The sequence below is a fragment of the Silurus aristotelis genome (genome assembly GCF_946808225.1).
Source record: "Silurus aristotelis genome assembly, chromosome: 24".
In the NCBI taxonomy this organism is placed as follows: domain Eukaryota; kingdom Metazoa; phylum Chordata; class Actinopteri; order Siluriformes; family Siluridae; genus Silurus; species Silurus aristotelis.
Window position 1 is genome coordinate 18,187,853 of NC_139597.1, and position 19,861 is coordinate 18,207,713.

General features: G+C 41.0%; 1 pseudogene across 1 annotated transcript; it reads left to right on the forward strand.

The window, feature by feature from the left end:
* The first annotated feature begins 6,823 nt into the window (after positions 1–6,823).
* Positions 6,824–16,547, forward strand: LOC310719066 (NLR family CARD domain-containing protein 3-like; annotated as a pseudogene). The gene is made up of 7 exons (XR_014538271.1): positions 6,824–7,893; positions 9,939–11,729; positions 12,091–12,285; positions 13,968–14,141; positions 15,043–15,216; positions 15,650–15,823; positions 16,290–16,547. The product of XR_014538271.1 is annotated as an NLR family CARD domain-containing protein 3-like (transcript).
* The last annotated feature ends 3,314 nt before the right edge of the window (positions 16,548–19,861 follow it).

Below are 19,861 nucleotides of genomic sequence, written 5' to 3' on the forward strand. Positions count from 1 at the left end.
TTTCCATTAACAGTTTCTTATTAAAATTTTCCTGACAGTTAAAAATATGACGATCTCTTGCCGGTAGATGGCGCCATTAAAATAGACAACCATCAATATTACAGAAAAAAACGCAGTGTAATCTCTCTCTCTCTCTCTCTCTCTCTCTCTCTCTCTCTCTCTCTCTCTCTCTCTCTCTCTCTCTCTCTATATATATATATATATATATATATATATATATATATATATATAATATATATATATATATATATATATATATATATATATATATATATATATATATACCTTTTTAGCAGTTTCTTTCTGTCTTAATTATGCTGCAGCGCGTGCCCAATGGCAGGTAAGGCAACGCCCCTTACCCGAGTGCATAAGGCACCTGCACGCGCTACCTCAGTGAGCATATTCGCTTCTCGTGCAGCAAGCGGGGCAAACATGGTGGATCTCTCCACTCGATGTTTCAGAGAACCGGGGTTACGAAAGTAACCTATTGTTCTCTTTCATCATCTCGTGTTTGAGATCCACCTATGGGAGATATTGACAACTCCCCGGTTGCCCAATACACTCATAGCGAGGCCCTTTAAGCCAGAGGACGGCCAAACGGGTGGTGCACGGCACGTCACAAAGCATAAGAATTAACATACTGCTGGGGATAAAAAACCAGCCATGAATAAAAAACCACGACATGTGGAAGGAGAACATGTTCATAGACATGTGAATGGGCCAACCTAGGTGTCAGGAAAAAAGGGAGCTTATGCGCCTGAAACATACATCACTAGGCCGGGCAGACGGGGTTGAAAGGAGTGCAGGCCTAGTAGCACGTGGCTACGAAGAGCCCACACTTAAGACTGCATGAGCTACCGGGGTTCGGGTAACATCAAGCCGGTAGTACCTAACAAAGGTGTGCGGAGAGGACCAGCTCGCAGCGGCACAAATGTCCTGCAAGGGAACTCCCCCGAACAGAGCCCAAGAAGTAGCCACGCCTCTAGTGGAGTGCGCTCTAAGGCCACCTGGGGGCTGCATGCCCCTAGATTCATACGCTAAGGAGATGGCCTCTACCAGCCAGTGAAAGAGACGTTGCTTAGAGATGGGATTCCCCGTGTTCGGCGGGGCCCAAGAGATGAAGAGCTGGTCGCTCCTTCGAAAAGAGTTTGTCCTGTCCATGTAAACCCGTAGGGCATGCACAGGGCACAAAGCATTCAGCCTCTGGTCCTCCGCAGAGGAAAAAAGGGGAGGATGAAAGGCAGCGAGCTCAATCACCTCACCAGTGAAAGCTGGGAAGCATTTAGGCATGAAGGCCGGGTTAGGCCTAAGCAAAACCTTATCTCCATTGAACGAGAATTTGGTGCACGAGAAATGAACCGAGAGCGCATGCAAATCACTGACACGTTTGGCGAAAGCCAAAGCCAGAAGCAGAGCCGTCTTGAAGGACAGAAGCCTGAGGGAGATATCCCCCAGGGGCTCAAAAGGGGCGGGCCAGCACCCCCAGCACCATGGATAGATTCCAATCTGGGACTACACTTTTGGTGATCGGGATGGAGCGGCCCGCGCCCTTCATGAATCTACGGATAAGGGGGTGCTGACCCACCGTAGTGTCGCCGAACCCGACGTGACACGCAGCGATAGCCGCTAAATAGACCTTAATCGTCGGAAAAGTTCTGCCACGATCGATAAGGTCCTGCAAAAAACCCAGAATGTCAGAAACTGAGCACAGATATGAGACGAGCTGGTGTTTCTCGCACCACTCCTCAAACACACGCCACTTGCAATCATAGAGAGAACGTGTGGAAGAGGCCCCGGCGTTCTGAATCGTGGCGATAACAGGTGGGGAAAGCCCCAAAGTGTTTAAATTCGCCCTCTCACGGGCCAGGCCCAGAGCGCCACCCTGTCTGGGTGAGGATGATAGATTTCCCCGTTCGCTTGGGCCAGGAGGTCTGTGCATATAAAAGAGGAATTATCTCCGCAAGCCAAGGTGCCTTGGGCCACCTGGGAGCTAACCCTGCACCGCAACCCTGGCCAAGGTCGGGGTTATCAGGCAGAGAGGAGGGAAAGTGTAGAGCAGCGTCTACGCCGAGGGTGCGTCCTCGTCCCAAAGCGAGAAGAACATAGGACAGTGGGCGTTTTCGCGCGAGGCGAAGAGATCGATGGTAGCCTGGCCGAACCTCTCCCATAGCAGCCTCACTATCTGAGGGTGGAGCCGCCATTCTCCGTAGAGTGGGTTTCCGCTCGACAGAAGGTCAGAAGGTCCCTGTTTAAAATGCCCGGGACGTGAGTCGCCCGTAACGACAGGAAATGCCGTGCGCTCCATACCAGCAACCTGTGAGCTAGAGCATGAAGCTTGGGGGAGCGCATGCCGCCTTGACGGTTGATATGTGCCACAGCTGTTGTATTGTCGCAGCGCACCAGCACATGATGTCCCTGCAGGCGAGGCAAAAAATGCTTTAGAGCTTTCAACACAGTGAGGAGCTCCAAATAATTTATATGGGCTGAATGAAGTGAGTTCGGCCATACACCGTTCACTGATCTGCCCTCCTGTGTGGCTCCCCACCCCGTTAAGGAGGCATCTGTCGTTACCACTTTCCGCAGTATGATCGCCCCGAGAGGGGTCCCATGCGCGTAAAACTCCGCAGCTCTCCAGCGGCGCAGCGCGGCCATGCACGTGCGCGTCACCGTGACATAGCGGCAAAGATCGCGCAACGGGCTGAGATGCAGGGACAAAACCCACTTCATAAAAGCCCTCATTCTCAGAAGACCTAGAGGCAACGCATGGACAGCCGAAGCCATAAGACCCTGTAATCTGAGGCATGTGCGATACTGTATGCGCGCTCCTTCCCTGAACCGCGCGAGACAGTTCATGAATGAAGAGATGCACTTCTGTGACAGGCGCATGCGCATCGTAACGGAATTCAGCTCCAGCCCCAAGAATATGACCTCCTGAGCGGGAGTGAAGTTGCTCTTGTTCACATTGATTTTGAACCCGAGTGCAGCGATGTGAGAGAGCACACGGGCAGTGTTTTGAATCACTTTCTCTCTCGAATCGGCTATAATAAGACAATCGTCTATGTATGTGAGGATTCTGATACCCGCTGATCTCAAAGGCGCAAGTCCCGCCTCCACACACAGACAGAACGCCCTCGGACTCAAACGGAAGGATCATGAATTCGTAACACACACCTTGGTAGGCGAAACGAAGAAATTTCATGTGCGGAGGATAGATGTTTATGTGGAAAAAAGCATCGCTCAGATCGATCGAGCAAAACCAATCGTTCTGCTTTATTGAATGTATGAGCGGGCTGTGTGATAACATTCTGAAATTGTATTTCCTTAAATGTTTGTTCAACACTTCAGAATAGGACGGAGAGAACCGTCTTTTTTCGGGACTAGGAAATAGCGAGAGTAAAAACCCTGATTGCTTAGATGCAGGGATACAACTCGAATCGCTCTCTTCTCAAAAAGAGATGAGATTTCGTCTTTCAGAATGTAAGCGGAGCTCTCGTCCGTATGGGACCATACCACTCCGTTGAACCGCGGGGGTGTTTTGGCAAACTGAAGTCTGTAACCCCTCGTGACTGTGTGAATCACCCAGTTGGGGGCTGAGACAGACAGCCAGCCTGTCACGTGACTCCCGAGCGTCCCCACACCCACACAGCCCGGTAAAATGCCGAGAGCCGATCCGGCCGGATCGCTCATTAATTGTGCAATGGCGCCATCTAGTGGCCAAACTAGAGATGACACGCGGGGATCTGGGGAAAAATTCTCTCCCAGAGACGAATTCATTGGATTCGCCAGATTTATTGATATTTTTGTTTTTTGTTTTGTTTTTTTGTGAAAAACTGGGGCCGTAGCCTTTATTAAATTTGTTAGAGGAGAGTGAAGGGGAGTGTTTGGTGACACTGCTTCTGCACTTAATCTCACATCTTTCCCCACTGGAACGGGGAAACGCACTCTGGACGACAAGGGGAACAGTGAAGTCTGTGCGGAACAGAGAGTGACCCTCGCCGGCGAGGGGGGGCTGACCTCGCTGAAGGAGAACCTCCGTCTTTTGGACGGGCGAACTTGGAGGGAAGAACAAGTGTCCGGAGGGCTGGTCGCCCATGAACGCGGAACGAAAACCCCCTGTGGCCGAGCATTAGGTCGGCCGCTTTCGTTTAGGACCCGAAGGGGCAGGGTTGGGGGGTTTCCTCGCCGCGGCTGCAGCGAACGACATCTTACCCCAAGGCTTAGCAGGCGGGGGAGGTGGCCCGCTCTGCTGATCCGGTGGTTTCCCGCGGGGTCTGTAATTTCTGCCAGTGTAGTGGGGATGGCGTCCCGCAGCAGAAGTGTTAGATGGCCACACAGATGGTGTCTGATGCTGTGCCTGCTTCCTAGGAAGACACAATTTGAACGCCTCGTCCTCCTTCTTTTTATCATCGCATCGTTGCTGCATCAGGGCCACAGCCGGGCCAAAAAGAGCTTGGCCGGGTTCAATCGGTGCTCCTGCGATGCGACGTTTCTCACTATCAGGGAGCACGGATAGATTGAGCCACAGTGCACGTTCTCCGACCACCGATAAAGCCATGCAACACCCGCTCGCTTGGACAGCCTGACGGGCATTACGGAGAACAAGGTCATTGACTGAGACGACCTCCTTCCAGAGATCGGGCGATGGTGACCCTTTCTCCAGTTGTTGACCCAAATCGAGCAGGAGTTCCGCCTGATACGCGGCCAACAGCGAGGAGACATTAAGAGCTCGTATAGCGAGAGCTGAGGCTTTATACGATGCCTGATGAATCGATGCAGAGAAGCGATCCATTTTACCCGGAGGACGGGCTTGGGTGGGGCGAGCAGCCCGCCCTGAGATGGGTTGAGGTGTCTGGTGATGGAAGGTTAAATAACCGGGGGATTGCCCATGCCAAAACTCGCCATATCTTTAACTTCCAGCCCAGCAAGACCGTGTTTCAGGTCGAGCGGATCTCTGCAGCAATATCTCATGTGTTTAGCACATGCAGGGAGGACGGGAAGCAGCTGCTTTCTCGGGCCGGAAGGAGGTCCCAGAAGCTTGCCATCATATACGTCTCCCTCCTGATCCGAAGCATTAAGGAGAGCCGGCCATTCGATGCTGAGCTGCGCGGCAGCGCGTTCACAAAGCTCCAGCAAAACCGATTGAGATGGGGCGGGGGGAGCCTGAGGGGCCGCGGAGGACGGGATGGCGTCCTCGTCATCCGAGCCGTCGAGAAGGGCCGCCTCGATCTCATCCCCAGAACCTGTCGGTCCTTCGGGGAGACGGTTGTCGACCGGTAGTAAATCCTCGAACGGGGAAGGACACAAGTCGGCCCAGTCAGAGGAAATCGCACCGCGGGAGGCCCCCGGGTGCGCAGCGGCGTCGCCTTTTTCCCCCTCCGAGTCGGAGAGCTCAAAATTGATACACTGCGAAGCGTGTAGGGATGGGAATCCCTCGCAGCGATGAGTGCACCGCACGCGGTAGAAAGCGCCATGAAGAAAAAAGAAAAAAGGAATGCAAGCGTGGGCAGCTCGCGAAGCTAACCTGGCTGAGGACGGGCACGTCCGGCGGAGGCTGATCAGATGATATGTCCTCCTGAAGACAAAAATGTGCAGTCCAGGAAACTAGGAAGCTGTGAGGAAGGATTGCAGAAGTCGCGAGAAGCGAATGTTAACTGAGGAGAGGTAGCGCGTACAGGTGCCTTATGCACTCGGGTAAGGGGCGTTGCCTTACCTGTCTGTCAAGCCAGACTTGGTGCAATTGGATGCTTCTGCAGAGGTCAGGTACGGATGCCCTTCCCATAGGTGGATCTCGAACACGAGATGATAAAAGAGAACAACATTTTAGGGTTATTTCCGGAAATCCAAAAAAGTTATGCGTTTTTGTTCTTTATTTTTTTTCTTTAAGTTTTACTCTTCAGTACTCTAAAAGTATTAGAACAGGAAGACCATCTAATACTGAAAGCTTCAGAATATTTATGTAATACCAAATGACCTGCAACCAATTTATTGAGATTTTTTAAAGCCCCAATTTATTGGGGCTTTAAAGTTTCGCTCTCACACCTAGATGTACAAAACACTCAAATGGAGACAAACTAGTGTAAATTCCTATTAGATTTTCTATCAAGTCGTCTCTTCTCCCCGAACCCCTTAACTGTAAAATATCATATGTAGCACAATGGTATACCTGTAATAAAGTTGAATTAGTTTGCAGATTATTTTCCTGCTGCGTCACAACCTACTTTCGTTATCAAAAATAGTTTCAAATATGTGAATACTGACAAGAAAATTGACTGTATTACATCAAGAAAAATGATGATATGCCTAAAATAGTAACAAGTCTGACTATTTTTGTTGATTTTTAAACAAATATATGAAAAGGATTGTGATGATTCAATGAACATTTGTGTTTTTAGGAGTCTTCCTACGAGTTCCTTGGCCTCTTGTGGACTCACCTTTATGGGGGTATAAACTTACCAAACATACAGAGATTATATTAAGATATTGATCATATTGAGATTATCCTTCAAAGATGGAGACTCCTGATCTGCACACCGACAAAGTGTCTTCGCCCTCACAAAACTGGTGACCTACCATGTCTTTGTATTTTAGTAATTACCTGTTCATATTTAAAGATTAATAAATTAACTTTAAAGGTAAAACTTAAGAATGGATTATCACTAATAGCTATCTGTAAAGGGTCTGTAATGTTGTATAGTGAACTCCAGGGTGAAAGATCAGAATCACCAGCATCCACCTGTATCTCCATGAAGAGTGATCAGTCTATGATGGTGCTTCAGAAGTTTAAAGATGGAGACTCCTCACTTCTACACAGGTAACATCTACTTACTGTTTATGTCACTTCCAAAGTCGCAGTTAAAAGCAAATTCTCATGTAAAACTAGAATTTTATATTTGATTCAGTATTCTTTTATGCTCTGTATTTTGAAATATTGTACTTTTCTATTTTCACTGAAACAATACAATATTCTGAATGCAATACCTTAAGATCTCAATAAACCATTCGCTATTGTGACTAATTATCTTCAGCCTCTTGATGCATATTTACATTCACAATTTCTTCATCTAAAATTTTTTACATTAGATCTAACTGTGGAGAAAGAAAGAATTAGTTTAACAGATGATGCTAAACCTTAATCTGAAACTTGCTTTTGCATTTTTTTTTAACTACTGCTGGTTCTAAAGTAATTTATAGTGGATGCATGCAGTTGGACACATTAAGGCTTAGGCACCAATAGCAAAGCAACCACATGGTGAACTTCATCACATTAATTACGAACTACTTATATAAAAAAAAACCCAGAAAAGTCATAAGTGCTCAGATATTTTTTTCTACTTTTGAGTTGTATTTCTTGCAGTATCTTACAGGATAAGATCAAAACAAGCGACATGACTAACACTGAGACACTGGTATTATAAATCTCCTTGCTACTTATATTTCCTACAGGGTGATTATAGTATAGAAAACATACAGTAGAATGAGGTAAACAAACACATGAGAGCAGAATGAAGCACTATATTTGCTAAACAGATCTGTACACACATATTTTAATGTGTCCCCCTAAAATAAAAAAAAATAAAGAAACAACAACGTAACAGGGACCTACTGTACCATGCTGCTTAGTCATTAACTGTTCATATCTAAAATATTTAGTAAGTACATATAAAATGAATATCTTAAACAAAGGTTATTGCTAACAATGAAAAGCTAACTGTAAATTGTGTATATTATAAAGGATTTGATATAAATCAGTAAAGGACTGTCTGTAATGTTGTATAGTGAACTCCCAGGTGAGAGATCAGTATCACCAGCACCCAGCTGTATCTCCATGAAGAGTGAATGGTCTATGAATAAGCCTCTGAATTTTAAAGATGGAGACTCCTCACTTATACACAGGTAACATCTGCTCACTGTTAAAGTCATTGCCAAAGTCACAGTTAAAGGCAAATTTTAATGTAAAACTTTTTATATTTTCTTTGTTTTAGTAATGCTTTTATGCTCTTTTTTTTTTTTTTTAATAATTCAAGATTTTATGTCAATTCCGAGATATTAAATATTGGTATCTTACCGATGGCAAAATAATGGTATTGAGCCATCTCTAAACTGTGTGTGTGTGTGTGTGTGTATATGTGTATATATATATATATATATATATATATATATATATATATATATATATATATATATATATATATATATATATATATATATATACGTATATATATATATATATATATCAATGGCGGGCCGTGCATTTGGTACCTGGGCCTTCAGTGAGGACGTACCCGACTTAATCCATCACTTAATACCACCACTATCACGTCTCAATTATAGAAACCATCAATACAATACAAAAATGCAATATAACAAAGCATGGCATTACAGAGAGAGAGACATTTCACATATGGAGGTAAAAACCATTTTACTAAAGTAAGAAACCCAGTTAAGACTCCAAACCTCTACACTACAACCGCAACTGTGCACCTACAACATCTGGAGCAGTTCAAAATCAATATTTGTCTAATAACATGACAAAAACATAAAAAAATGTAAAAAAAAATACAACCTACTCACCAGAGATGCATGGTCATAATGTGCAGCGCCCCTTAGAGGCTGTAATCCAGTGGTACCGCTCGTATTCACTGGTCTGCAAGTGGTGAACAAACCCTTTCCCGGGCTGAGACACGCTAGCTAGCTTCGGGGTTTACTGACCTCCTCACCATGTCTAGCTTTTCTACAAAATTTATTTTTATGTATGTCCAAGACCAAATCAATTTCTCTTCCTCCACAGGCATAAAAAAGTCTAACTCAGATGTATTAATGTGTGCAGCCATGAAGAGAGTTTGGTCTGTGAAAGATCTCCTAAAGTTTGTTAACATCATCTCGCTGTTATTGATGCTAATAAAGTCAGAGTTCAAGGGAAATTCCAGCGTAAAACTAGAATGAGATTTATTATACGTTTTTCTGTTCCTACAGCTTTTCCTACAGTTCCCCAACAGCACTGAAGGAAAACCAGCACATTCACCTGCATGCCTTGTAGTACCTTTAGTGCAGTTTGGAGGTTATTTTTTCCAGTCTTTATCCACAAAAACAATCTCACTACTTGTATCAGGTCATTCTTAGTGATGTCTGAAACAGTTCTATCTGCTGTTATTTTATTATTTATGATACTCACAATTATGCCAGTCATTCCTTCCATTAACAATTTCTTCATCTATAAGCACTTTACTTTTTTTTGGCTACTATGGTGTAGCTTATCACACTAACTATGGTTAAAGTAAAGCAACCCGAATAGGCTTAAGTGTGCAAGATCAGACTTCAGTCCAGTTTAGGAAACAAGCAACAAACATTAATCAACCTAATCCACAGCTAGACTTACAATCCACAGGTATATTTATATAATTTATTGGTCCAAGGTATGGATGTAAATTTACAGATGATACGGTAAAACTAGAATACAATACTTGGAGATCACAGAGTGCATGCTGGCTTGCAGAGCTCGAGCTCGTGTCAGATTTTTTAATGTTTATATGTAACTAAGCTGTCTTTGTTTTGGTTTATGTCATGTCCCAACCTTTGTCCTGTATTTGGTTGTATCATGTGTCCTCAGCTGTTTTCATTTGCCCCTGTGATAAGTTTGTGTTCATATACCCAATGTTTCGGTTGTACACAGCTACAGTTTTTACAGTGTTCTACAGAAGGTAAAGAGTAGACAAAGCTAATCACAGAAACTGGGTAAAATAAACCCCAACATGACCGTGACAGAAATATATTGGTGTTATTTACTGTATCTCTCTGCTGTTCTTAACTACAGATTGTTTATATAAAACATACGATGTAATAAAACATAAAAAAAATAACCTGTCAGAAATAATGTGCTCTCATGATGATGAAATGGCCCCAATGTCTCACCACATCTGCCTACTTCCACCATTTCACAGGCACGTCCCAAAAGCTGCTGCTGATGTAAACGATTTCCAGAAAAAGTTCAAATTAAATCTAATGTAGAAGCTTCAGTGTCTGAATGAAGTGAAAACAAACCAAGAAAACCGAACCCTCCTGAATGAGATCTACACAGAGCTCTACATCACCGAGGGAGACTGTGAAGACGTCAATAAAGAACATGAGGTACGGCAGATTGAAGCAGCATCCAGAAGAACAACCACAGAGGAAACACCAATCAAATGCAATGACATCTTTAAGTCCTTATTTAAACAAGAGGAACCCATCAGAACCGTGCTGACGAAGGGAATCGCTGGCATCAGAAAAACAGTCTCTGTGCAGAAGTTCGTTCTGGACTGGGCTGAAGGGAAAGCAAATCAGGACATTCACCTCATATTTCCACTTCCTTTCAGAGAGCTAGATTTGATGAAGGACCAAAAACTGAGTCTGATGGAACTCCTTCGTGTCTGTTTTTTTAAGAAAATAAAAGAAATTAAAATGTCCAGTTTGGAAAAGGTTCTGTTTATTTTTGATGGATTGGACGAGTGTCGTTTTCCTCTAGATTTCCAGAACACAATGAGAGTGTGTGATGTATCTGAATCAGCATCAGTGCCTGAGCTGCTGATAAACCTGATTAAAGGGAATCTGCTTCCCTCTGCTCTCATCTGGATCACCTCCCGACCAGCAGCAGCTGATCAGATCCCCTCTGAATGTGTTCATCGAGTCACAGAGGTACGAGGATTTAATGACCCACAGAAGGAGGAGTATTTCAGGAAGAGAATCAGTGATCAGATCCTGGCCAATAACATCATCACACACCTGAAGGCATTAAGAAGCCTCTATATCATGTGCCACATCCCAGTCTTCTGCTGGATTTCAGCCACTGTTCTAGAGAGAATGTTGGGTGAAGCAGAGAGTGGAGAAATCCCCAAAACTCTGACTCAAATGTACACACACTTCATCATTCAGACCAACATTATAAGAAAAAAATACTCAAAAAAGCAAAAGAGTGACAGGAAAATGCTTCTTAAACTGGGAAAACTGGCTTTTCAGCAGCTCATGAAAGGAAACCTGATCTTCTATGAGGAAGACCTGAGAGACTGTGGCATTGATGTGACCGAAGCAGCAGTGTATTCAGGTGTGTGTACACAGATCTTCAGAGAGGAGTTTGGGCTTCCACAGAGTAAAGTGTACTGCTTTCTTCATCTGACTATTCAGGAACATCTCGCAGCTCTGTACGTGCACCTGATATTCATGAAGAAAAAGATAAATGTTTTTCAAAAAAGAAAGCATTTGTTACTGTGGCTAAAAGGAAATACAATCTCACATGTACACAAGATTGCTGTAGATCAGGCTTTAGAAAGTCAGACTAGACATCTGGATCTTTTCCTTCGCTTTCTTCTGGGTCTCTCGCTGAAGTCCAATCAAAATCTCTTACATCTCTTGGTAAGGAAGAAGGCAGGAAGTAGCTCCCAGGACATAAAGAAAACAGTTCAGTACATTAAAATAAAGATAAGTGAAGATCTTCCTACAGACAAATCCATCAATCTGTTCCACTGTCTGAATGAACTGGATGATAATTCTCTAGTGGAGGAAATCCAACGTTACCTGAAGTCTGGAAAACAAAGTGAACTCTCTTCTACACAGTGGTCTGCTCTGGTGTTTGTGTTACTGACCTCAGCCCAGGAGCTGGAAGAGTTTGACCTGAGTAAATATATCAGTACAGACAAGATAACAGAAGATGTTCTTCTGAAGGTGATGCCTTTGATTGCAGCATCCAGAAAAGCAATGTAAGTAAAGTGAATATATCTTTTATAGTGTTAGAAACAAAGAAACTGAAAACACTTAAATAAATATGTAGTTCACGGGAATATGAGGGTGTGAATGAAGACTCACAGAGACGAGCAGATTGTAAACTTAAAAAGTGTCTCACTTTATTTTTACTCTTCAGTTTCACATTTCGGTGATTTATACTCATTTAAAGAGTTATTTTTCTAAGCATCAACCGTCCAAAAATAAGCCCATTCTCTTAACTGACAGGGGCAGAACCAAATGTGGTCATCTAATGTGTCCATTAACTTTACAAACTGCTGTTTGATAATCGACATTATTAAATTTACACTACCTTATGTATAATTTAATCTCTTTCAGTATCAGGTGTGGTACAATCAGCATGAGAAGCTGGTCAGCTCTGTTCTTAGTGCTCCACTCAGAAACCTCCAAACTGAAAGATCTGCATCTGGATGCTAATACACTAGATCTGTGTAAGAATCAACTAGGAGACACAGAGGTTAAGACTGTGTCTGTTGTACTGGAAAATCCTCACTGTAAAGTCAAGATATTGAGGTAAATTCATTTCTCTGAGAGACACAGAAAATCTTTATAACAGCAGCTTTATACTAGGGGGAGTGCAGGCAAAATAACTATTCAGTGTTGTGGGTTGTTTGGTTGGAAATGATGGTGAATATAAATATGGTAGGAGGTCGTTATTGCTTTTAATAGTTGGAAATACAAAGTTCGGAGAACCTGGACAGTGCCAAAGAAATGAACATTAGCAAAAAAGACTACTCTAGGCTGTATTTTAATTTGCTAACCTGACTAACAAACAGCAGACAAAAACTAGCTGACGTCTCAAGGGGATGCTAGTACAGAATACAAAGGTTGGCACCTGCCCTTTACTCTAATGTCTATACCAGGGGTGGCCAACCAGTCAGAGACCAAGAGCCACATTTTTTACTGTGTTACCGCAAAGAGCCACATCATTCACATGGGCACACATGAACATCACCCATCCCTTCCTCTCACACACACACACACACACACACACGCACACACACACTCTCAGTTCAACCAAGTCCACAATCAAAAATATAATAATTTACAATAGCGTTTTTCCTTTACTGTGCATGTTGCTTAATGGAACTTCTGGCATTCCAGGTCAGAGTGCAATTGTGATTCAGTAGCCGTGTTAAAGTCCGATATTCTGTGATCAACAGTGTGGAGAGACAGTTGGACGTCTGATACCATGCGTTTTAGTTTGTCGTTTTCAGAAGATAAGATTTCAACAACGTCACTGAGGCATTATTTAACAAACTCCCCTTCATTGTATGGCTTTTTAGCCTGTGCAATGTTCCAAGCCAAATGTAATTTTCCAAGCCAAATTTAATGCTACATTTTTGGGAAAACTGTATCTGCTTTTTTGCCTGACTTTTCAAAGTGACCAACTTGTGCTTGTGAAATTCAGTCCCTTTCGGAAATTCCTGGTTGATGTTAGCATGGAGTGAGCTGAAGTGGCGCTGAAGATTTGAAATGCGCTAATGACGCCTGACATAAGGCAGAATGACTTGCCATTACGTTCAATAAAAATAATTTAAACTCTCCCACTCTTTTTAAAACGTCCTGTGTTCATCTTCATACACAACAATTTGCATATGGAAGTTTGTGTTTGTGTTTTTTTTTTATGTGCGTGTTCGCTTCGCTTGAGTTCAATACGGTATTTTCCTCGAATGTGCATGTGCGTGAGATAAAAATTCCGCAAAGTTTCCCAGTAGGGGCGAGATCATTTAAGTTTTAAAAATATTGTATTGAATTCAAGCGAAGCGAACACGCACATAAAAAAAAAAAAAAACACAAACACAAACTTCGATATAAACGTAAGAGCCGCATGAAACCAGGCAAAGAGCCGCATGCGGCTTCTCCACCCCTGGACTATACAATAGACAACACATTATGTGAATGTAGTTGTGTGCACAATCATACCTGGTTCCAAACCTCTTGTGCTGGTATAAGACAAAAAGCGAACAATAATACAGCAATTAAGGCTAACAAGCTAAGAGCAAAACGGGTATGATCCAGTGGCTTTATGGTGTTGCTTCTGATCAGGTTCTTGTTTGGTCAATTTCTGGTCACCATAATTAAATGGTCAAACAAGAGTAGTCCAGTTTGGACTGGTAGACACCTTATTTAACAAGTAGTAAACCAAGATTAAAATATGCTGATGGAGTGTGTGTCATTGTGTGTCTCTACAGGTTATATAATTGTGGTGTTTCGGATGAAGGCTGTGCTGCTCTCGCTTCAGCTCTGAGATCAAACCCCTCACACCTGAGAGAACTGGATCTGTCTCAGAATAATGTAGGAGACTCAGGAGTGAAGTGTCTCTCTGCTGTACTGGAGAATCCTCACTGTAAACTGGAGACACTGAGGTAAGATCATCTCTCTGAGAGTCACATGACCTGCTCCTCAGTAACACACATTCTCTATAAAAGCATAGAAGCCTGAGAAGCCTGATAGAGCAAATTGTGTGGAAAGTTTAAACTCTATTAGTTTTATTATTCGGAAAGACAACTGATTTAGCAGATTAAATATTTCTACGTTTTGTTTGTTTGCAATGTGTGCTGATCATAACACAACTGTTGAACACATATTGAATTAGGAACTAGAGTTGAATTTTGTGAACACAGATGAGTAAAATGTTTCAGTGCAGTAACACAAACTTTAAACATTTTTGTAACAACGCTTGACCAATCAATCAAGAGATGTGGAATAAACTGTTGTATAACACTCAGTATGTGTCAGGGCAGTGACCAGGCATAGGAAGCGGGAGTAAGTCAATCATAGTCTTTATTTAGGTAAGAACATAAACACGAGTCTGGAAGAGTTATGAACTGTAATGAGGGTATAGTCCGTAATGCAGGTATAATCCATAATGCGGGTAGGATCCGTAAAGCGAGTATAATTCGTATAGTTGGAACCAGGAGCAGGAACCAGCGGGGAATGCTGGTAGATCACTGAAGCCATCAAGTAGATCCGACCGTGAGTGAGGTTGGAGCGGGAACGTATAAAGGGGAAATGGTAACGAGGGAGAGGTGTCGGCGATTAGCGCCGGGAAGGCGGCTGCTAGAGAGAGCCGTGGAGGAGGCGTGCAGGAGGATCTCTGACAGTATGACAGTATGATGAATTTTATTGTCAATTAGAATAAACAGGTGATATTAATTCCTCATGCCATTCTGAATAATATTTCTGCAAATTTATCACCTGAAAAATTAATTTTAAACCAAGATAAAAATCTGTTGATGAAGAGTGGGGCATTGTGTCTTTCTGCAGGTTGTGTAATTGTGGTGTCTCAGATGAAGGCTGTGCTGCTCTGACTTCTGCTCTGAGATCAAACCCCTCACACCTCAGAAAGCTGAATCTGTCATGGAATAATATACGAGACTCATGAGTGAAGGGTTTCTCTGTTGTACTGGAGAATCCTCACTGTAAATTGGAAAAACTGAGGTACGATCATCTCTCTGAGAGTCACATGACCTTGTTTCGGGTTGCACTGATTACTCATAACATCAGATTTTTATCTACATCACAATTACAGACAAACACAATTTGACTAAACTGAAAATACCCATACTGTAGTAGTATTCAGGTCTTTATTGAGCATATTGACTAATCATTAGTCAATGAGTGTAGACTGAAACAGCTAATGCTGACTAACTTACAGAATGTAATAGTGAGGGAGATGAAAGAGAAAACAAAGAGGAACACCAGAAGCCTTGTAGAAATCGTTACAACTCACTAAAATCTTTGTTTACATTAAGAAAAAACGCTGAACATTTTTTTTTTTGTAACACTCGTTTTAAAACAAGCAAAAAAAATAAATAAAAAACAAGCTTGAAGTTTATAAACTGAGAAACTGAGTGATTGTGTTTCTCCGCAGTTTGTATAATTGTGGTGTCTCGGACGAAGGCTGTGCTGCTCTGACTTCAGCTCTGAGAACAAACCCGTCACACCTGAGAGAACTGAATCTGCACTGTAATAATGTCGGCTACTCAGAAAAGGAGATGCTTAATGCCCTTAAGTATGACGACCATTTCAAACTGGAGGAACTGATGTGAGTAAAGATATTCCTTAGATACGTTTTGGGAAATAAATATTTATATTTACGCCACATTATTATCATAGTTTATAAAGTTGATAAATATTGTTTCGATATTTCTCAGTTTGTATATTGTACATGAATAATATATAATGAATGATTATTAGGTTAGCAAATTAAACCGGTTTTAAATATTCCATTTTACCATTGATTTTAAGTTTAATTTAAAAATAAAAATAAATGTAAAAGAAGAGTTAAATGACATAGTAGTGTTAAATGTGATGTAGCTGTTCATTTTCTTGTTAAAAATTGTGGGGTTTTTTTCGCTAAATGTAAAAACACAGATGTTACTGAGAATTTAGAAAAATGTTGAATTATTAACAGGAGATTATGTTTCTTTTAAAGAGATGATTACTTGCGCATGAAGTAACACAGTCTAGTTTGTGGTTTATTCATTTTGATATTTTTCTTGTTTACTCAGGATTTGATGAACATCTTCGTGTGATCAAGACTCAAGTGTTCCTGCATTTGAATGGTTGGGAATAAAGAAAGCATTTGTAGACATTTCAGTTATTTAGTTATAAGACATTAAACAGACTCAGGGATGGGAGAAGTGTGTGTTCATCATGCACAGTGAATCAGAAAAAAAAATCACCAACTGGAGCTGAACCTAGTCAGTGGAAGCAAGAGATCAAATGGACTGAAAGAGTACCAGGGAGGTGGAAGTTTATCAAGTTAAGCTCATTACATAATATATATTTATATATACACAGTACAGACCAAAAGTTTGGACACACCTTCTCATTCAAAGAGTTTTCTTTATTTTCATGACTATGAAAATTGTAGATTCACACTGAAGGCATTAAAACTATGAATGAACACATGTGGAATTATATATGGAATTATATACATAACAAAAAAGTGTGAAACAACTGAAAAATGTCATATTCTAGGTTCTTCAAAGTAGCCACCTTTTGCTTTGATTACTGCTTTGCACACTCTTGGCATTCTCTTGATGAGCTTCAAGAGGTAGTCACCTGAAATGGTCTTCCAACAGTCTTGAAGGAGTTCCCCCGAGAGATGCTTGGCACTTGTTGGCCCTTTTGCCTTCACTCTGCGGTCCAGCTCACCCCTAAACCATCTCGATTGGGTTCAGGTCCGGTGACTGTGGAGGCCAGGTCATCTGGCGCAGCACCCCATCACTCTCCTTCTTGGTCAAATAGCCCTTGATGCCTTCAGTGTGACTCTACAATTTTCATAGTCATAAAAATAAAGAAAAGTCTTTGAATGAGAAGGTGTGTCCAAACTTTTGGTCTGTACTGTATATAGTTATATAAAATACTCACTCCTTTTGCACATGCATAAAAATGCTAAAATATATATTTATATATAAAATGTGTTTTAAGTTGTATTTTGCACATGTACATTATGGCTGATTTACTTCATACAATATTATTTTTTAAATGTTATATTATTTCTTAAAGGTTTTGAAGCTATTTTGTGGTAGTAAAACTGTGAGTAATAGCGGATATTGATGCATAAAATAATGAAAAAAAGAATGTCGGTACACACTACAGCTCGACTTACAGCATTTAAAGATCATATGATTCATTTTGATTAAAAGCTATTTAAGTATGTAAAAAATATATATAACTGAAATGAGTAATCAAATGAAAAATGATGAATAAAAGAAATAAGAAACAAATTCTCTGTTACATTTACTCTTTTAGGCGAGAAATGATTTCACATGGCTGACTAAAAGCAATAACAAAAAAACGTTTTACGATCTTCAAACGCACAAAGGGAGTACATTCTGAACTCTGGTCATTTAGCTGCAAATCACTTGCAAATGCTCTCATTCTATTGCTCACTTCTAATATGGCATCATTTCCATGCAAATGATTTGCCTAGCAAATATAATAAATATGTTGTTACATTTATAGATGTAAAAATACAGTCATATGTTTTTATGTATACATTTCAATTCTAAAAAAATATTTATATGAACACACACAGCCTTGTTACAATTGTCAGTTTTCAAGATGTACATAAAATCTTTTTAAAGAAATTATTTCAGATGTTTTTCCATTTTTATCTGATCAACCCACAAACTCCAAGTAAAATACAAACAGAAATATTTGAAAATAAATGTTTATTACATAGAGACAGACGGGAGAATACATTTAGCAGTACTTACAACGATGCTGATTAAAATCTTAAAGCCCCTGATAACAATTGTCTACTGGTTTCTATTTAAGACTTCAAACATGGCCGCCACGGACTACACTTCCCACACTACAGCATTCTCAAGTCCCCTGAATGAGCACACCTGTTTTCAAACACACTCACACACTCCATATTGAAAAGTTCACACTCTGGTTCATTCACATCTTCACAAAATGTCATTTTAATAGTCTTTGTTGTTTCCAATGTTTGTCTTTTTGTTTTACTTGTTTAGTTTTTTTCATTCTTGCTCACTTTACTTTCTGCTGTTTGCAGATCCCGAGCTTGTTTCATAGATTTTTGACCTGTTTCATGATTTGAATTAGTTTTATGAGTTTTCCTCTGTCATTCTCTTCTTTACATGCAAAATTGCTTCCTTAATTTTTAGCCCACTTTTGTTATGTAGGTTTGTTCATCTAAAATGTTCTGTAAATCCTGAAAATTGCTTAGTTTTCAACTGGCGGTGGGTAAAATAGGATTTACGATGCTAAAACATTGTTGTATATATATATATATATATAGAGTGTAAAAAATTTTACCTGACAGAATTACCTTTTATAATTATATTATATAATATTATATATTAAGATAAGATAAGATATTACCTTTATTCGTCCCACAGTGGGGAAATTTCTATGTTACAGCAGCAAAGAAAAAGAAATATGCAAAAAAAAATATATATAAAAAAATAGAAACCTAATACAGTATATACAACACAATGTAGAAATACAAACGAGACCATGAAAGAGACCATGAATAAGTATTTACGCTATCAAACATTGCACATAGGTAATATTGCACGGTTGTTAAATTATTGTTATTGCACATTTATTGCATTAAAAAAAAATTTTTTATATTGTTATTATTGCAATATGTTATTGCATATATATATATATATATATATATATATATATATATATATATATTATATAAGTTGTGGCAGATGAAAAGAAAGTAAAATGTCCATAGTTTTGAATTTATTTATTTATTTTTCGGAATTTCATTCTCTTTACATTTCACTCTACAATACATTTAATCACATATATATCGACTGGAGGGTGAGGTTTATTTCTACTGTGCTTTTTACAACAGACATTGTCTCAAAGCAGCTTTAAAGAATATAACAGTTAAGGTGAACGGTGTGTATTTATCCCTGATGAGCAGCCGTGGAGACTGTGACCCGGAAAAACTCCCTTAGATGTTATGAGAAATAATCTCCACTGCATCTCTCCTAAACATCTCCATGCTTCTACGGGTATGTCATCTGGTCCTACCAACTTTCCATTCTTCATCCTCTCACTTCCTCCTTACTAATCCTATCCACTTCCTGCTTCACCATCTCCATCCAACCTTCTCTCTCTCATTTTCCTCATTAATCAGCTGCTCAAAATACTCCCACCATCTTCTCAACACACTCTCCTCACTAGTCAACGCATTTCCATCTCCCTCCTTTATTTCTCTAACTTGCATCACATCCTTCCCAGCTCGGTCCCTCTGCCTAAACAATAGCTACAAATCCTTTTCTCCTTCCTTAGTGTTCAACCTCTCATACAGCTCCTCATATGCCTTTTCCTTGGCTTTCACCACATCCCTCTTTACCTACTGCCGCATCTCCTTGCACTCCTGCCTACTTTTCTCATCACTCTGTCTATCCCAATTCTGTTTCTCCAACCTCTTTCTTCTTATGCTTTCCTGCACGTCCTCATCCCACCACTATGTCTCTTTGTCTTCCTTTCTATTTCCAAATGTCACACCAAGTACCTTTCTAACTGTCTCCCTCATCACTTCTGCAGTAGTTTCCCAATCATCCAGCACCTCTTCACCACCACC